Genomic DNA, 18,280 nt, shown 5'->3' on the forward strand with positions numbered 1-18,280 from the left:
TTGTTCCCGGCCGTCAAGTACTTCAGTATCCGGTTTTATTCCGTTCGCCTCCATTGTGTGCAAAAGGGCGACGCTATTGGGAAAAATAAACCACACCTAGCGTTGGCAGAGAGTAGAGACAAAACCAAAGCAAAAAAACAAGGCGAACACTATGAAATAAGAAAATTCATGTTCCGGTTCAAAAAAAGCGGTCCGAGCAGTGCTTCTGGTAGCAGTGAAGCGCCGTGTTCCGTGTTCTTTGTGTGCTTTTTTTTCGCTCTGTTTGGCCTCCTGTTTCATTCAGCCTGCTTGCTGTCACTGTTTTTCCACAGCTTTTCTGCACCGTGATGGAGGTCCAAATTCCATCTACACCTTTGCAGTAAAAGCTAAAACCCGGAAACACGGGAATGGCGATGAAAAACAAACCCTACAGGCATGGGAGAGCGTTGTAGTTGTTGCTGTTGGGTCGTTTAGTTTAGCCGATGGTTGATCGAAAAGTGACACATAGGCAAACGGCGTAATGGTATCCGTTACCATTTCGGGCATCCTTTTTTGGAGGTAATACAACCGAGGCAATCATGGCTTTTCATCTTTCTGGAGCAAATGGCAAGATGGGGAAAAACTCAAACTGCAGCTTCCAAGCGAGCGAAACATTGTAGAACGTTGAGGCTGGGGCATGATTCCACTGACAGTTGCACATCACGGGTAACGAGGGTGCTTGCCAGCTACTCATAAAATGCTCCCACACATACACACGCCGGGGAGTCGTCGAAAAAAGCAGCAGCACCAGATTCGGTTACGGATTTTGAATTAAACTTCAATTTGTGCTTCTTTTGATGGGAGAAATTTAGCATAAACGATTTTGTTCCATCGAACGGTGTTCTATCCTAGGGTGTTTGATGAAAAAAGGGTCTTTTTTCCTTCTCTCTCTCTCTCTCTCTCTCTCTCTCGAGTTTAGTAGTTTTGTAACTTGTTTGCTGGGAGCTTTTCATAACTTTTCTAATCGAACCACCGTTCACCACAATGCAGTGGCCAGCTGGGCTTGATGGGTGTAGTCGGTTAGCTAGTCAGCAAGACCGATAATGTGCAGGAGTGTTTCAGAATGCTGGTAAAGAATTGTTGTTTGGATGTTTGTTTCTGGTGACTCGTTTGCTTTTCATGTGTGGTTGTGTTGAAGCGAGGGCAACGGATATGGATGGAGATATTTAGAGTTATTGAACTGTTCTCGGATCCGAGCTAGATAAAAATTTGATTGTATTGTTACTGAGAATAGGAACGCGAAAACCATGCCAAGCTCGAATTCATAAATGCCATAAAACATAACAGCACGATCATGGCATATCAACGAACTGATATTGCTCAAGGTAAGGATGGCTCAATATTCACGTACACATCAGGACTCACACAGTCAAACGGCGATTGCGAGTAAAAGATGAAATGGATTACCGGTTCCGGTGTGGTAGTAAAATGTACTTCTAAACCCAACGGATGTCTCTTCGTCTACCGTAAGCCAAGTAATTAGTTACTGCGTGATTCATTTGGCTCAGCACAAGCGTAACCCCCGGACGTGTGCTGGGCTTGGGCTTGGGCTCCCATCCGAACGTGTGAGCTTACTTTGTGCTTGGCTTCTGCTCCAAGGCCGTGTCGCCGCTACTTGCCCGGGTTTCGTTCAATCAATCAAGCGAAGTGCTCGTAATAGGCTTTGCTGATCGTTCAGCATTTTTCATTTTATTATTCGACACAACACGACAGACTCGAGTCTGCTCGGCAATCAGAGTGATTATGCTTTCGGCATTACGCATTCGGTTGGATGTTTACTGGGTAAAGGATGTTTGCGTTTTTGCGCTCGTATCGAATGAGGATGTCCAGAATTTATTACCTTCAAAGCAGCGTAATCCTTCGGCGGACGGTTTATCCACCCGCCCATCATCTGGCACATCATCACAATGCGCCATGGTAAGCATATTTGGTTTGGACATTTTTTGGGGTCCCTCGCGCGTCTATCGTGTACGGTTTATTAGGAGAAACGTTGGAAAACAGGCGCAAATTGTTTCCGTGTCAGAAGAGAGTTTTGTGTGTCGTGGCGCGGCCGATGGAGACGCCTGGTCGCTTGTACAATTATGCACCACGTTTGACAGCGCTTGTGCGTCGGTTCGGCACAAAGCTCACACATTGACTTCGGTTTAACGGACCAAATGGATTACCGCTAACTGGATTCCTGCTACCAGCAGGACGTAACCATTTGGCGATAATAGAAATGTAATAAAATGAAGATCAAACATGAAAAAGGATTCCTTGACCTTTGCTGAAGCCTTTCTGTGGTTAACCGTGGCACTAGCACGCCACTCGGCGTGTGGAATGGAAAGAACAGAAGCCAAAAAACCATGACAAATGACACGGAAGTCTGCGGAACAAAAGGTGGTAATCACTTGAGCCGGGCTCGGTATTGATTCTGGCAGTACGTGGCAGTACCGAGCTGGCTGGGTAAGTGCAGCAGCGAAGGAAATGGTCCGTCGCCGTGTCTGGGGTTGGAATTGAAAAATGTGAAACAAAATCAGCTTAAGCTGTAATGGCAGCGAAAGGTGAATGTAGTTGAAAGGTTAAATGGAATGGAATAAAGACGCTTAACCGTTGCGGCGACTGTCGAGCAGTGGCTCTACCGGGCCATTTTGTGGTGACATTCGTTCGAAATTGGCCACCGTTAACCGTGCGGTAGAACCGTACATACACACACACACACACACACACATGTTCGGGGCCTATCAACAAATGGAAAGGTTTGATTCTCATCTGTCAAGTGAAGTGAGCCCGGGTACGGAAGTCTGCTAAGTGCAGGTGCTAGAAAATTGCACCGAACCATACAGATGCCGTGGAAACTCCTCCACCTTCACCGGCGGTGAGTGATGAGGTGTCGTATTTGGTGCTACCTTCGGTGACTGCCGAGGCAGAAGACTTACTACCGTGGCAAAATAACGAGAGCTCATTTTAGCGCACCAACCGGGCTTTTCCACGTGACGCCACATCGGTGAGACGAGGCGGAAGGAAATTCAAATCCAGGCCGGCGGACTGGGATAAGGTCCGTGCGGTTCGGAGTCCGGAGACCCGAGCCGAGACCATTAAGGCGAATGGGTCGACCGTGTGTTCAATAATGCAACAAAAGACGAACGCTAGCATATGTTTTCGGCGTAACTGCCACGGCGATTGGGGTTTGCAAGACGGTGCGTCGTGAAAAATTCATAAAAACGGTTCCAACTGGCCGGGCGAGCTTTGCTTTAAAATATGTTACTTTACACAATCGCACAATCGAATCTTTGCAAGCTTTGGAGGGTTTGAGGGAGGCGGTTTGAAAATGCCTTGCATTTTTTTTCGTTCGGAGAGATTAAGCGATGTTTATTGAGAAGGCAACTGCTGGGCCAAATGTATTCAAATGGTTTATCTACGATTACTGACATCCTGAAGGGTTTCAATTTGCCATGGAAATGTGGTACACCGGGGCGGCGGAAGCTATAAGTTAAATGGTAACACGAGTCAGTGCTTTCGCAGTCCTCGGCTCCATACCCATAATGCTTACATGGATGTGATAACACCGCCTCGATGGCCATGAAATATGTAAAAGCATATTTTCCTTCCTTTCTGGCTTTCCCTTGCCGTTGGTCTGGCTTGGAGCATGCAGAAAGCATCATGTTGTAATTTAAGCGAAAATCATAAACTGAGCAACGACATGCAGCAGCACAGCCAGTCAGTCAGCCAGCTAGCCAGCCAGCCAACCAAGCGCATATCGGCTTCTCTCCACATCTCGATAATTGATGCGAAACACAACAGTTAGAAATCGGTGCCGTTTGTTTTGGTTTCTTCGCTACATTCTTGCGACCACCCGAACGGCCTGTTTTTTCCTCGATTCGCATATATTTTGCACACTTTCTTTCACTCTATCTCTCTTTATCTCCATCTCTCTGTATTGTTTCGCGTAGGACTGTTAGGGGAAGCGCTGAAAACGCAACGCCACTGGGAAACAAATCTGCACAGGATCTGCGCCGACACAAGCAGCGCAAAGATTCGTTTATGTTTACAACTTTGGTAACGACTTATGAAAGTAATAATAGCGCTTATAATGAGACTACGCGACCAGATAGCAGCAGCAGCAGCGACGACGCGCGAGCCGTGAAGACGCGTGAAAGTTTAGTCAAATAAAACCAGAACTTTCCCCAGCGTCTTTACTGGTGTGGAAAAGGCTGCGCATTTCCCTGTGTCTGTGTGTGTGTTTATTCCTGTTTGAACAGTGGGAAAGGCTGTTACTGTTGTTGTTTGTTTGGTTCCCTTTTTACTCAAATCCCCAGAAACAAGCTGGACCTGCTGTCCGAAACGGGTATGTGTTGTGCTCGCTCGCAACAGCTTTCCACTTTGGTGTCCTTTGTGATTGTGGTTAAACTAGAAAGATAAAGTGCAGATTCACTCACTCTGGGGGTAGTGTGGGAGATAAACAGAGCGGCACGCGAGAAAAAAAAGATGGCTAGAAAATATCTACAAACGATCCCCCAAAAAGGATAAAACGGCTCGTTGTGGAGCAATTCAGAGGCGAAAAATAAACTAAAAGCGTGTTCTATTGCTATCGTGGCTCCCCCAACTACCGGAAGCTTTTGTTTGTCTTATGCGCGCGTGTGTGTGTGTGTGCGGTTTAAGGAGGAGTACACTATGCTGACCCACTCCCAGCTCCATGTTTGCAATCTGAACCGGCAGGGCATGGGCTAGAGACAAATGTTGTTGGAAGTAATATTTGAACGACAGGCAATAAGCGCGTGACACTAGCCGGCCGGGAAGGCCGTGCGGGCGGTGTGTGCGAGGGACTCGGTGAAAGAAAAGCTTTATGAGTTTGCTTTTTGAATGGATAATCGGAGCAACGGAGGCCGGACATTATGGGAGAAATTTGGGAAAATTATGGCTCAATAAATCAGCTCGCACAAAACCCGACAGCCGCGTTCGGGAAGGATGGAGCTGCTTTGGTTACGCAGAGGTCATTACAGCTTGCGTAAGGAGGGCTTCTTTAACGGGATCGAAGGATCGTTCATTTTGATTGATGCGGTAGGGTAAATGTGCTTAAGGAGGAAATTTGTTCGTCCGTGCGGGTTGCGCCCGTTGTCATCGGGCAGATCAAACATGGCTTCACGCGGAGACCGCTTTACCGGGCAGGATTTGAATTGGTAAGGTGTAAGTGAATGGAGCAATTCACTCACTCGCCGAGCAACAGATCTGGATTTTAGAGACACACAACCATGTACGGCGCCGGTGTCGGTGATTAATGTTAACCGAATAGACAAATTAACGATTGGTTCGTCATAAATTATTCACGCAACGGTGAGCCGGCTGGTGAAAGCGGAGGCAATATGCGAGCTGCGAGCAAATTGGTTTCGTGCCCAGGCAGCGCAAAATTGAAATCATTGCTGATGAATTATGATACTGACCAGCCACAGTAATGGAGCAGTGGTGGGACTGGCGTTGGTTCCGTTGGAAGCGCATATGCATTTCCGGCTGTGTTCTTACCTCACCAGTTTCAGGGAGCAATCTCCAACTGTGCAACTGACTCTCAGATTTATCAGCTACCGAGGTTCTTCCGGTTATCGGAGTACATCAAAATGGCACTGGAACGAAGTGCACGGAATGGTGAGCTCACGGGCGAGGTTGTGAACTGGAATGTTCGTGCAACTTCAAAACCGTATCTTTCCACTGTGCCACAACTGTCAGCTGATAACGCTAATCGGGACCCAGCTGCTCTGAACATGCAGTGGCAATCCTTTTCACATGCTCACTAAAAGCACAGGATGAAAGGCTAACTTTCCAACCTGATAAACCTCACCGTTTAGCGGTCCGCTTCCGGGACCTATGAACGGGTGCAAGTACCCGGGCAGGGGTACTGTGATTCCGACGAAGGTGTGTGCTCTGTGCAGGTGGTCATCCTGAGACCGGCACACACATTCGCATTGACGGTCGGGAAAACAGGTGAGGACTCCTGAAGCGAAAAAGCATAAGCAGCAAACATTCCACAAACCATTCGCACCAGACACGTGTAATGAATTCTCCCCGGCGCCTTTGGTCATCGGTTATGGGTGTGACGTTGCGTGACATGCGTGACACATCACCTGGAGTCACGTGGGAAATGGGGCGAAGGAAAACTCTATCGACAGTGCACTTACTGGAAATGGGATAAATTCCGAGAAAGTGGGATGCTTCTCGTTGGAAAGTATTCGTTCCTCGCGAAAAGACCTTGATCTTGCAGGACGATTGACATGCGGAAGTTGCGCTACGTGGAGCTATAGCGTGTGATACAAGCAATTCTGGGAAATAAAATATTGATGCTGTAAGAAAAATGTAAAGTAAACAACATCTGCCAACTTTGTGTCGGTTCCCTAGCCGTTGGCTCCAACATTCTTTTTTCCAAGTGTTCCACCGATGGGGCCCGCCGAAAGAAGGTCAAGCGCGCATTACAAAACAAACGGTTGTTACATTAGGTGCAGGCGCGGTTGATGCAACTGTTGCCACAATTTCTTCGCGCAAAGTGGGAACGTAAACTGCATAAGTAGTTGCTGCACAATTTCACTGTCGAGTGCTTCGGGGTGTTCTGCCCGCGGTGCTCGGTTCTTATCTGACTGCTCCGTCGAACGGTCGTACGTGATTCGATTAACCAATTACTGGCCACGCGCTCTGTGGAACGCGCTCTTCTCGGGCCAAGCTGCTGAAAATGCTTTCGTGTGCCGTATTTCAAGCGCTGGGTTGGATTGGTTTCTGTTTCAAATTTTAATTGCTCTCTTTTTCATCTTCGCTGCTGTCGCTGTGGCTGTTTGCTGTTACCAGTCAAACGCCGGGGTGCAGAAATCGATCGCTCGATCTCGTACGCTTCGCAGAGCGCTTCTTAAGCTCGTTTGCTGAAGTGTATGTAATTACCAACTATTCGAGCCTTTTTGCTGTCGCCGTGTGCTCTAGCAACCCGGCGGGACATTGATCATGTTTCTGGCTGTTATGTTTTAAGCGCGATTTTTTTCCCCTCACCAAGGTCTGACCAACCGGGTCGGTTTTATTTTCGGGCTCACAGCACGTAAGTCATCGGTGTCGAGTGAGTGTACGAGGTACCGAGGCGACCTTGTGCGATGAAAGGAAGGCAAGAATTAGCAGATTTTGCAATCGTTTACCCACTTCTCTTCCCGGTAGGACGTGATGGAGCATGTGTTTCAGTATCAGTTTGAAAGCACAGCGACACACTAATTGAAGTAGGGAGCAGGGCACAATAGGTATGTGTATCGAGAAATGGGAAACCGAGGTGTGTAACCGTTTTGCAGAGTGAAACGTGAAACGGCACAGTTCGGACGAAGCGTACTGCTCATGACCGGTCGACTGGTCGATAGATTGGCAGCATAAGTCAAGCGGAAGGGTTAACTGGTTGGGTTTCAACGCTTATGACTGGGTTAAAATTCTAGCGAATACAATAGTGTGCTGATGGAGTTTTGTTTTATTCTGTAGATTGTAATTTAATGTAACAAACAAATCGAGGAACAGGAAAATTATTTCCAACGAGTGTTTTGCCATCGCAGTTTGGCTTAGAAGTTGCAGTTTACGTTTATAAATAGTTCCGTCTGGATGGGAGAGATACAAAGCGAACCGATGAGTGCAATATTACGAAGCAGTAGCGTAAGGTATCATGATTGTTTGATTTAGTTGTATAAAAATAGAGAGTAAATTAATGTATATCACAGTAAAATGTGTGGAGTTTCATGTTATTGCGTGAATCCAACGAGCATAGAGTATAAACAATCAAATTTTCTATACAGATAGGTTTTTGAAAATTGAGAATCTGTTTTGCTACTTCTCAAAATCAAAGTATATACATTGGAAATTGATCGAAGAATAGCAAATGCTCCGCCGCCCGACATTCAATTAGATTCGCCTTTTGACGCATGATTGGATCATATTCAATTGAATGTTGATTTTCTAACGGGAACCCCTAGTGCTTCCTTTTCGCGGCCGAACTGCCGAAGAATTGGACGCAGAAGGGAGACTTGAGCAGCACGGGACTAAGCGAGCGATCGAGAGGAATGTATAAAATATAAATAACATTTCTATTGAAGAACAGTTGCAGACATCAATAAACAGAACGACCGAAGGGAGATTGTGTTCTGTTGCTACCCCCACACTGGTCATATGTTCGGGGAGGAGTGCGACAGTCTGCAGCACTGCTTACCGAGCCTCCGCCATCAATGAGCACCGCTCGGTCGAAGGAAAGAAGGGAACAAATTTAGCCATCGAACGTGACTTGCGGCCAACCGAAGTTCAGTGGCTATTAAAATTCATAAACTTTCTTTCAAATGGGCTGCATGTGGCTGTGACGAGCGCGCGGTAGAGCAAGCATGATGAAAGCAAAACATGCTGGAAACCGAAATCTTCTGCAACTCCAGACGACGAACGACGTAAATTTCGGGTCTGGCCCGAAACCGGCTCGTCGAAAATTGCAATTGGATTTGATGACTGTTTCTTTATGTTTTTTTACTACTGTCTTGGACACCGTTTTGTGTCGTTCTCGAAAGTATTTTGAAGGATGCTTTTGAAAGGCCACGTCGTCTAGCACCGGTAAGGTTTCGTAACTTGCTCACTGTCTCTCTCTCTCTCTCTCTCTCTCTCTCTCTCTCTCTCTCTCTTTCTCTCGCTCCATGTCCCTTTCAATCGTGTGCCACTAGAGAAAGGGAACGTTGAAACAAGTGGTGTGTGCTCCATGACTTTGGACGAACTTGATGCCCTTTCCGCTAAGCCAAAAACAGGATCCAAAGTTCAATCGGAAGCACACGCGTGGAAAGTGCGTATGCTCAAAATCCATCACTCGAGGTGGAAGATTTATAGAGTTTGCTGCCCATCCTATCGAGTGGAGCATCTTTATTTGGCGCCCGCGAGGCTCTTCACTTTTGGGCGGAAAACTTGGGCAGGGAGCGAAAAAAAAGTTGAACAGTGAACAGGGCGGAATGCCTACGAAATAGGTCGGAGATCGTATCGGGGAAATATGAACGTGCAGCACGGCGTACATCAAGAGAGCTTTCGTCGGGAAAACGGGATGATGATTTATGAAGTAACAGCCAATCTAGGGCGGTCGCGGGATATCCCCTTTTTCCCTGGTGTTGTGTTTTTTGTTGTTGTTGTGTGTGCCTGTTCTCTTGTTGTGTGTGTTTTTTTCCCGAAAGCAAAAACGCTTCGGCCGAGTTCAGCCCCAACTAGGAGGTGTGCTGGGTTGCAATATTTCGCCCCGAAGCCTTATTGCCTGCGACGTATAATTGATCGCAAAACGTTCAGTCGAACGGGAAACGCAAGCGGAGTTTGCAATTCGATTACTTGCCAATCCCATTTTCGTGAGATAGCGTTCGCGTGAAGGGCAGCGACTAACCTTGACCAAATGACGCTAGAGCATGGAGTGCAGCGCACTGTGGGGATGAACGCAACCAATCCACCATTTTGTCCGTAGTCAGCAGTCGTAAAATCGCGCCATTCGGGGCCTTGAATCGGAATCCTGGGCGTTTGGAGGGAAAGGGCGTGATCATAAACGTGTTAAATCGGGACACGCTTCACCCGGTACCGTTCGGTAAGAAAGATATTATTGCCTTTTAAAGAGCGATCGTAAAAGACGTGCGTTATCGATGGCGTTGTACGGGGCGTTTTCTATCTGGCCAATGTTTGGAACTTGTGACAACAGAAAGCCACTCAATCTAGGCAGCCTCCAATTAATGAAAGTGAACCAGTGCGTTCCGTGTGCGTCATCAAGATCTTGTGAAGGGCAGTTGGCCCTTATCCGTGTGTCTGTATCTATGCGTGTCGTGGAATAGGTCCAACTCCTCTTTCTGGTTTGCAATCAAAATCCCTTCGCTTGCGCGGTGGAAACTTTTGCCAAGTTTCGTCAAGTCATGGAAAAGTAGAGCATATAAACCGCCATTATGACAGTCTGTTGGGAGGCTCCTAAGGGCTCCCCTCCAAGGTAGCAGACAGTTGCAGGGGAAGGACCCGGAACGACACGGCACGAACATCCGCACACTCACACCCAAACAGGACGGTGATCCATCGCTCTAATCAATATCGGAGCACTGGTTCATTGGTCGTATATTGAAGTTTTATCGTAAAATCTTCCAAAACGACCATAATTCATCATGCGGACAAGAGTTTTCGTTTCGTTGCAGGGCGGTTAGGGCGCTTAAGGTGGGCGAAGATGTCGAGGACGACAACGACATTGACGACAGCGACTCGTCGACGTCTTCCGACGGTGTCCTTGGAGGTGCCTGGTACTACACGACAGTTGACTTGACTCTTCCCGGACTCTGTTCGCATGGTTTATGTTAGAATTTGCGTCCGCGCCATGCCCACCGTCCAAAAAAGGGAGCATCGATCGATCCGGGTGGTGCCACCGGAATCTGCTGACAGTGAAACTTCATCGACCACCGTTGATCCTAGAACGTTTTGTTCTTCACTACTTCGGGACCGCTTTTTTAGCCACTTCCGTCTTTGTGTGAGCGTGTTTTTTTAGTACGGTTCTTGGGGCACTTTTTCCAGTGGCTGTTGCCTTACGTTATCCGCTAGTTGATGTCCTGCCAAGGGTTGGATGCTGACAAATTGATGAAGCACGTCTGAAACAAAACGAAACTAAACTTGGAGAAGAAGCGAGAGAGAGAGAGAGAGAGCGAAAAAGAAATCCACCCATCTATTCTTCTTGGAGTCTTTTTTCGGGCAAACGGAGCGGAAACAATCCGGAACAAGCTTGTTTCTTGTCTTATCTTGGTCTGATGATCACGAGCTTCACTGGACACACGGAGTACCGAGGGCCGTGTTAACCTTGGAGTGAGCGCTTTGTCTTTGTCTCGATGTATTGGTGGTTGCGTTGCAAGGGATAAATTAATAGGCTAATCGGCAAGGAAGAGAATCTAGCAAACGACACCACAGTCTGTCCTGAACCGCTGGAAGTTTTAATGACGAAATTATTAAGACTGAAGCCATGACAACCAAACTGGGCATCGTCTATGGGTGTAGTGTCCGGAAAAAAAGGTTGAGTTAATTTTATCCATGGCCAGTATGTTGACGTTGTGCAGGATTTTTAAGGTTCACTTGATGCGGAAGTTGATAGGTTTATTTCCGAATATTTCTTGGTAGTTTTTAAAGCCTGCAACGTAACGAAATCGTTCGCCTAGATCAACTCATTAAAGGAGATATTATCCAATGCATCTTGGAAGTCCTCTTAGGGCATTTCTCAGTAAACCACCGCTCAAAAAAAAATAACTCAAAGCCAGGCAGACAGGTGTACGTAGCAACACGGTGTAAAATAATTGACAAGTCTTTGCATCTTCACTGGTGCACTCATCCTCATCCTGGTTCCGTTAATCCGAAGTATGATGTACATCAAAGACTGTGCAGATGAGATTTGGAAGTATGTTTTGCTCGCTTTTCTGCATGTTCCAGGTACAAAAACAACAAGGTTCGTACTAAGATGTGGTTCACATGAGCCAAAGGGAGACGTATTTCTTCCACTCGGACGTATTGCCCGACCGTGTCGTTGGCGGGGTTTCGCAACAGGATTATACGAGCACCGGAACATGGAGACGCGCATCGGGAAAGTTTACCTTTTCCGGCCAACTTTGCACTACGATGTAACGAAACTTGCCGGGCTTTTGTGCGCCCCTGCCCCTGCCCCTGCCACTGCTTACTAAACGCGTTTATCCGCCTCAGGTCGGAAAATGTCGAAAATTTGGCCCAGGAAACAAGAGGTGAGCGAAACAAAAAAATGTACACATTGAAAGTGAAAACTTTAGCACAAAACTTTTCCATTTCACCCCGAGGCACAGTTTCCCGAAGAGTGCACACAGTCTTTCCGGCAGGCATGTAACGGCCCGGGGAGCTTCGTGTGTGCATGCGTGAGAAGAACTGAGGAAAACACGCACAGCCACACACACACACACACATACACGGACGGAGATCCCCAAAGAAGGCGAGCGATCGGTTTTAGTGTGCCATAATCCATCTTATTCGCGTGGCCTACCGCAATCCGACAACTTTCCCAGCACACACAGACACACTCACGCACACACACACGTACCGGGCGAATGGTGGTCAGTTTTTGATGAACTAAGCAGCAAACTCGGAATAGGAACGTTGGTGGCGTCAGCAGACCATCAGCTCGTGCCACTAATTCTGACGAAATTATCTGGAAGTAATATAATCTCCACAAAAAGGGGTGCCACATGGACGTCCGTCGTCCATGTTTGTCTTGCTGGTGTGGCCTTCAAAGCGTGTGGGAATGTTGGCACAAGGTCGGCCACCGGGCAGCAATGACGACGACGATGACGACGACTGGGACGGTTTCGACAGCTCCAAAGTTCGGAGTTTCTTACGCTCGAACTGATCCTCGAAACCAAACAGTGTCCGCTCGGGTGGTTCCTTTGCAGCGATGCCGGGACGCCTCGAGTGAAAACGAGAGGGTTTGCTAATGAATTAAATTCACAGGGAAAATGTATGCACTATCGCTTAGAGCAAACATCGCACATAAGACTGATGATGGTGTCGTTGCCGGTGTCACTGGGCTCGGTGCCGGGTTCGATGCTCATTTATTGTTCTTCCCGCCATTCGAGCCGTGTAGCCTTCTCATTCGGATTGAGCAGCATGATTCGATTCCGTAGCCTCAGTCGAACCGGTTCATCAATCTGTCCGGGCATGCTGGTTTTTGGCCCGAGCTGCCACGATGCCTGTGATGCCGGGTTTCGGACCTTCGCCCGGGATGCCTTATCTGTTTGTTAGCCACTATAATTTTCAAACAACTCAAACATGTTTATGCTTCTTGTTTTGCACTTTGCATTCGCCTCGGTCCGGCTGCTGAAACGACAAATCCTTTGCGACGAGCGTGTGCATCATTACCAACATCAACATTGTGTACACCGCGAGGCCTTTTGGGCGGGTCGATTTAGCATTTACTGCTTCTTGGTTTCGACCCGCATCGGACGTTCGGGAGATTCACTCAAATCCGATCAAGTCAAAGCTGGGCGATGTTGTGTGCTGGAGAGTGCATCTTGATCTCTAATGCGAAGCTGGGCGAAGTTCAAAGCTCAACGGTTAACATTAAACTTTAATCATTTGAAATTTTCACTAGCGACTAGATACTTAATATCGCTCGCTAACCGTCACTCTTCGAACTTGTAGGGAATCACATACAAAAGACTTATGTTCTAGTAAGATTCAACTAAGAGTTCAAGCGAGTAGATTTAATTGTACGCAATCGTATAAAAGGAATTTATTGTATTTGGAACTTGCAGAGAAGAATTTACATTAGCAATGTGGGCATCTAATCAGTTGCATGTCACCGACGGAATATCACTTCCATCCGAACCGATACCGATGGTGATCGTGTGCGAACTTTGTAGCATTCCGTGCAAACAGTTCCCGGGAGAGCGAAAGCAATGTAATATCCTCTGACAACTTCCAATGACCAGTAGCGAAACTATGCAAAAGGGAAGTCCTAGTAGCAGGTCCGTGCAGAAATAACTCAGTCAAAGTTGAATCGCTTGTTGAATAATCTCTTTCCCGCTCGTCGAGACACGGCTTACGTGCGATCATTTTTCATACGCTCCAAACACATTTATTCCAACAACCCGGCACAGCACGGAAGAGGGCTAAAGGGCACCGGGAGCGGACCTTGAAGTTTGCTTGTTGCATTGGGTGCAAAAGTTCAAGCTAGTCGGGGTAAACACTTTTGACTTTTCAGTTGACTTTAACATGCTGCTGAGTAATGATGGGAAAGTGTCATAAACGGGGAGAGAGAGAGAGAGAGAGAGAGAGAAAGAGAGAGAGAGAGAGAGAGAGAAAGAGAGAGAGAGAGAGAGCGAGGGCACAGGAGGCACAGGACCGGTACAGAAGACGACATTACCCACCGCTGCAGCAGTTCACATGACGATAGGAAAAGCATATTCCCTGCCCGGTGACCTCAACAATCGGATGCACCCGTGGACTGGGAGAGATTTTCTTCGAAGGACCGGGGAAAGAATCTTTCGTGCAGGCAAACAGGAATACTTTCCACGTCTCGTCGAGCTTCTTTTGCTCGGGCACGGCAGAGCCTGCTGATGAAACGGCAAAGACATTCCGTTCCACAGGATGCAACACGGTGCAGCACCCGGCCGGGCTGGGCCTGGGCTGCAGGGCGTAGGTCGGGACGATCTTTTGTTTTGCCTGTCTTCAGTGATTACGTACGATGTTTACAACAAAATTCTCGAGTCCTGCATAATCACCATCATCTAGCTTGCCTGGTGCCAGCGCAAGACGACCGTGTTGTTGCTTGTGCCTTACACTCTCATTACACTCCAGCGTCCTGTGCACACATGCACCGGATGCGATGAGACCTGTGCCGACCGATAGACGAGCGCATTGGACTGATGTCTTCAATGCAGGATAAATCATAAAATCACACTCCGTCGCCGTCTCCAGCTCGACTTGCGGCCATGCACGTCTTGGAAGCAGCATTAAAGCTGTGCTGGCTAAGCAAAAATGCTGCCGAACCGTGTGCGTGTGTGTTTCTTGATAAATTCTTTAAACAATATGCTTGACTGTGCGTCGCTATAAGTATCACGCTGGTTGTACCTTTGCGACGCAACTTCGATTTCTCATCGGATGATCGGAAGCAACAGAAGAGCTGAGGGTTTCATTTCCGGTAGACGGAGATGAAAGCTAGAAGGAGAGGCTATTTGTGGACTGCTCGAGTAAGTCGTCGAGTCGGTCGGACGGGCGGAAAAGAGGCAAAGACATCAAAGATGCAGTTTACGGTTTTATGTCGATTGCTGCTGGCTGACGCTTGCCGACAGTTTTCCCTTCGAGCCAACATTCTTGCTGCGTAGATTGCCTCCCTCGACGTCTCAAGTGTGCCTCACACGCCCGTCCGTGCCGCTCCGATGCGATCCGATTCTAATCCGAATCAATGGCGGGTTTGCTGCTCGACCCAGTGCCAGGAAATGGAAAGCAGGTCGACAGGATGTTTTGCCGGGGTTTATCTTTTGTCCAGGGCCAGGTGGAAGGAATGTTTCGTAGAAGAATAACACATTTTCTTCGCTTGCACTTGTCACGGGTTCAATGGTTGTTTTTCTGGCGCAAGGGAAAGAACGGCTTCCAAGACGATTATCATAATATTTGCCGTTTCAACCCTGAGCAGCACCATTTTCCGATGTGCCATGCTCCCGCTTTTCCAGCAGGTAAGCTGATTTTCCGAGCAGTTTGTAACTGCTTATTTGTAACGAGACGAGAAAACGTGTTGCAACTTTGAACCGAATCGATCGTGAGTTTTCCTTTTGAAAAGTGCTTCCAGCAAAAAGAGAGAGGGGACATCAAACGGTGAGCGAGGAAGATTGAAAAGCTGTGCACATTATTGACCGAAACGGGCGCAATGAAGTTGTTTGTGGTGCGTTGCTTTACAACCGCTGCGCAACATTTGAACAGGTAATCGAAATTGTCCGACCCACATGCACATTATGTTGCACCGCAGCATAATCGAAATGCACCCGGGTGCTGCCCAGTCGATGGTTCCGCGGGTCTCTGGTCACCGAAACAAAGTCCGGTGAATTAATGAAAATATTTTCTTCATCGATAGAAGGCAGGAAAAAAAATCAAAATGTGGCATCATCCACACGCGGAAAAAAAGAAACTCTAGAGAGACACCATTTCGCGAAACGATTTCCATACCGCTTAATCACCGTAACGGCAATAAATCATTATACTTGCTGATGGAAATCTCTCTTTGAGCTGCTCAATCCTGACACGCGGGCGCAAATTAATAATTCGCACGTCGCCAGCCCCCGCATGTCCACCGTGGCTGGCGTGATGTGAGGTGACAGGGAAAAGTGTCAAAAAACGAGGAAAAACTTTACTTCCCGCTTGCGACCGCGGCCGCCAATCCGACAGCACGCGATTTTTATTCCATTTTTGTTTTCCCGGGCTTTTCGTGAGCGATTCCAGTTCTTTTATCCGAGTGTTGTGGCTTCCTTGACTGTACAAAGCCGCGAGTGCGTGTGTGTGTGTTTCTTAGTTGCATTCATTAATTCACTCCTTCACCCTCGGGTGGTCGGGTGCGAGCGTTAATGGTGGCATGTTTTTACTGGGATGTGTTGGTTTTCGGCTTTTCGCCAGCTAGTTCCCGGGCTAAGCGGATCATAACTTTACCTTTCTGCTCGCTCGTGTATCATTTAATTTTTTCCTTTCCCTTCGAAAACATGTCCCTTGCAAAAAAGTAGGCCCGAGAACATGTCAGTGGGTAATTTTTTGTGTATTCTGCGTTTTCGTGGAGCTTTTTTTCCGCCCGTGTGGTTGGCTCTTTAGCAGGCTCGCTGTTGTCGTTTGTCTTTACTGGCTGACTTTTGGTAATCCGCAAACTTTTCTCAACCCCACTGTGGTGTGGCGTTTGTTGTGTGAGTAAGTTTTGGTCTTCCTTCTTCTGCTTCTTCTTCTTTCATCCACTTTGCCTCACATCGGACACATACCCTCTGCCCTGGCAGTGAGAAAGCTTCTTCTGCGAAACCTGCAAAAGTCAGTGACTCGAGTTGAGTTGAGACGCAGCGCCCAAGAAAGCAATTTTTACTGCAACCATTTACAAGGCGGTTAGGAGAGAACGGAAAAGTCAGCTCAAAAATTCCGAAGAAAGCTACCGGTTACGGTGACGGTGGCCAACAAACCAACCGAACGAAAGTAAAGTCAGGAGAATGGAAAACTTTTGCCGATAAACTGTCACCTTAATACAGCCACCCGCCAGCCATTGCTTTCCTGTCCTTCAATTGTGGGAAAAGCCGGCAAAGTAAACAACATATTCGTAAGCGACCAGGACCAGGAACCCGGGCAAAAGGCATCGAGTGAAAAATGGAAAACTGGAATGAAAGCGAAACGAGGAGACAGACGGCAAAGTTGGAGTGCAGCAAAGCCTTAGGATTAGAATATCGCTTACGTTTGAATAAATAAATATAAAAGCAAAAAAAAACGTGGAAAAGATTTATGCTGTCATTATACTTACGGACTTTGAACTCGAAATGGTGTGGTTGGTTGTCTAACCGTTGGACGTTAGACGTCTCCGTTGGCCGTAGCGAGTGTTGTGAATTGCTGCGCATTCCTGCACCGTGAAAGCATGGATGAGTTCCGATGAGTTGATCCCACCAGCCAGCAGGCCAGCCAGCCAGCCATCTAGTCACGGGAGAACCTTCTGCGGAAATCAGTTTGTGGCTGATTTTCTAGCAAAAATTTTCAGCAATGGAGCAATGGTCCACCCGATCAACGTCCATTGCCCGGCGTCGACGAATGGCACGACGACTGGAACGAACACGGGAAGACCACACCATTACTTGCCGTGTCCGTGGCCGTGTCCTGTCGAGTGAATAAAATATTTACAAAAGGAACTGTAAGTGGAAAACTTTCGTCGATAAACGGCAGCCCAGCGATAACACTAGCGGGACGGAGGCTGCAAATCTTGCCGCCCAACAGCGAAGCAAATCACTCGCATCACGCGAACTGAGAAAACGGCGCCCATGACTGTGGGCTGGCCTTCCCATTCTTATCATTCATGCGAAATTTCCGCACTAATGGTCTAATGATACTTTCCTACATCCCCGGTAGGATCGACAAAGAATTTTAGCGACCGATCGCTGCCGTTCGCTTGTTAGACCGGGCGTTGGTTGTTTGGGAAGGGGTTTTTGCCCACTCCACAGTGCCACGCCACGCCACACCACCGTGTCGAGTCGTGATGGATCAAAGATTTTTTCCCCGAGAAGTGAGTGAGGCGAAGCGTCAAGGTGAAGCTGTGAGTGCAAGCTTTATTACTTTTGACGGGTGTTAACGTAACGAGTACCATTGAGGATAAGCGTGTCCCGCAGCTTCCGGCTGGGTGGAGCGTGTTTAAACCTTAAATCCGAACCTTAAATCTGAGGGAAGAAACAGGCGATGCCGAGAACGTACGGCGCCGTGTAACGGAAAACCTTGAAGATTAATCCACTCTCAGTTCTTGGTAGGAGTCCTTCCAAACCAGGTTCTGGAATATTTTGGACTTATTCGTAGCTCCCCTTAAAAACAGGAGGCTATTTTTGGTGCTCCATCAAATCGCATGGTCGTCAGACGTCCCCAGAGGTAAACTCTCCATTATCCTTCATTATTATCAGTGCGGAAGCCTGCCGGGCGAAGCCTACCGGGCACACTCACACGGGACTCTTCTGGACATTGCGCTCTATTATCATTCTTAATATGATCATCCTGCTAAAGCTCGGGACAAGCTATCGGTGCTAAT

At 47.7% G+C, this 18,280-nt stretch overlaps 1 protein-coding gene across 1 annotated transcript in view; it reads left to right on the plus strand.

Annotated features, from left to right (window-relative positions):
* The window catches only part of LOC118505359, a 205,486-nt gene that overhangs the window by 50,161 nt on the left and 137,045 nt on the right, over positions 1-18,280 (plus strand). The window lies entirely within an intron of this gene.

Source organism: Anopheles stephensi, chromosome 2 (genome assembly GCF_013141755.1).
Source record: "Anopheles stephensi strain Indian chromosome 2, UCI_ANSTEP_V1.0, whole genome shotgun sequence".
Taxonomy (NCBI): domain Eukaryota; kingdom Metazoa; phylum Arthropoda; class Insecta; order Diptera; family Culicidae; genus Anopheles; species Anopheles stephensi.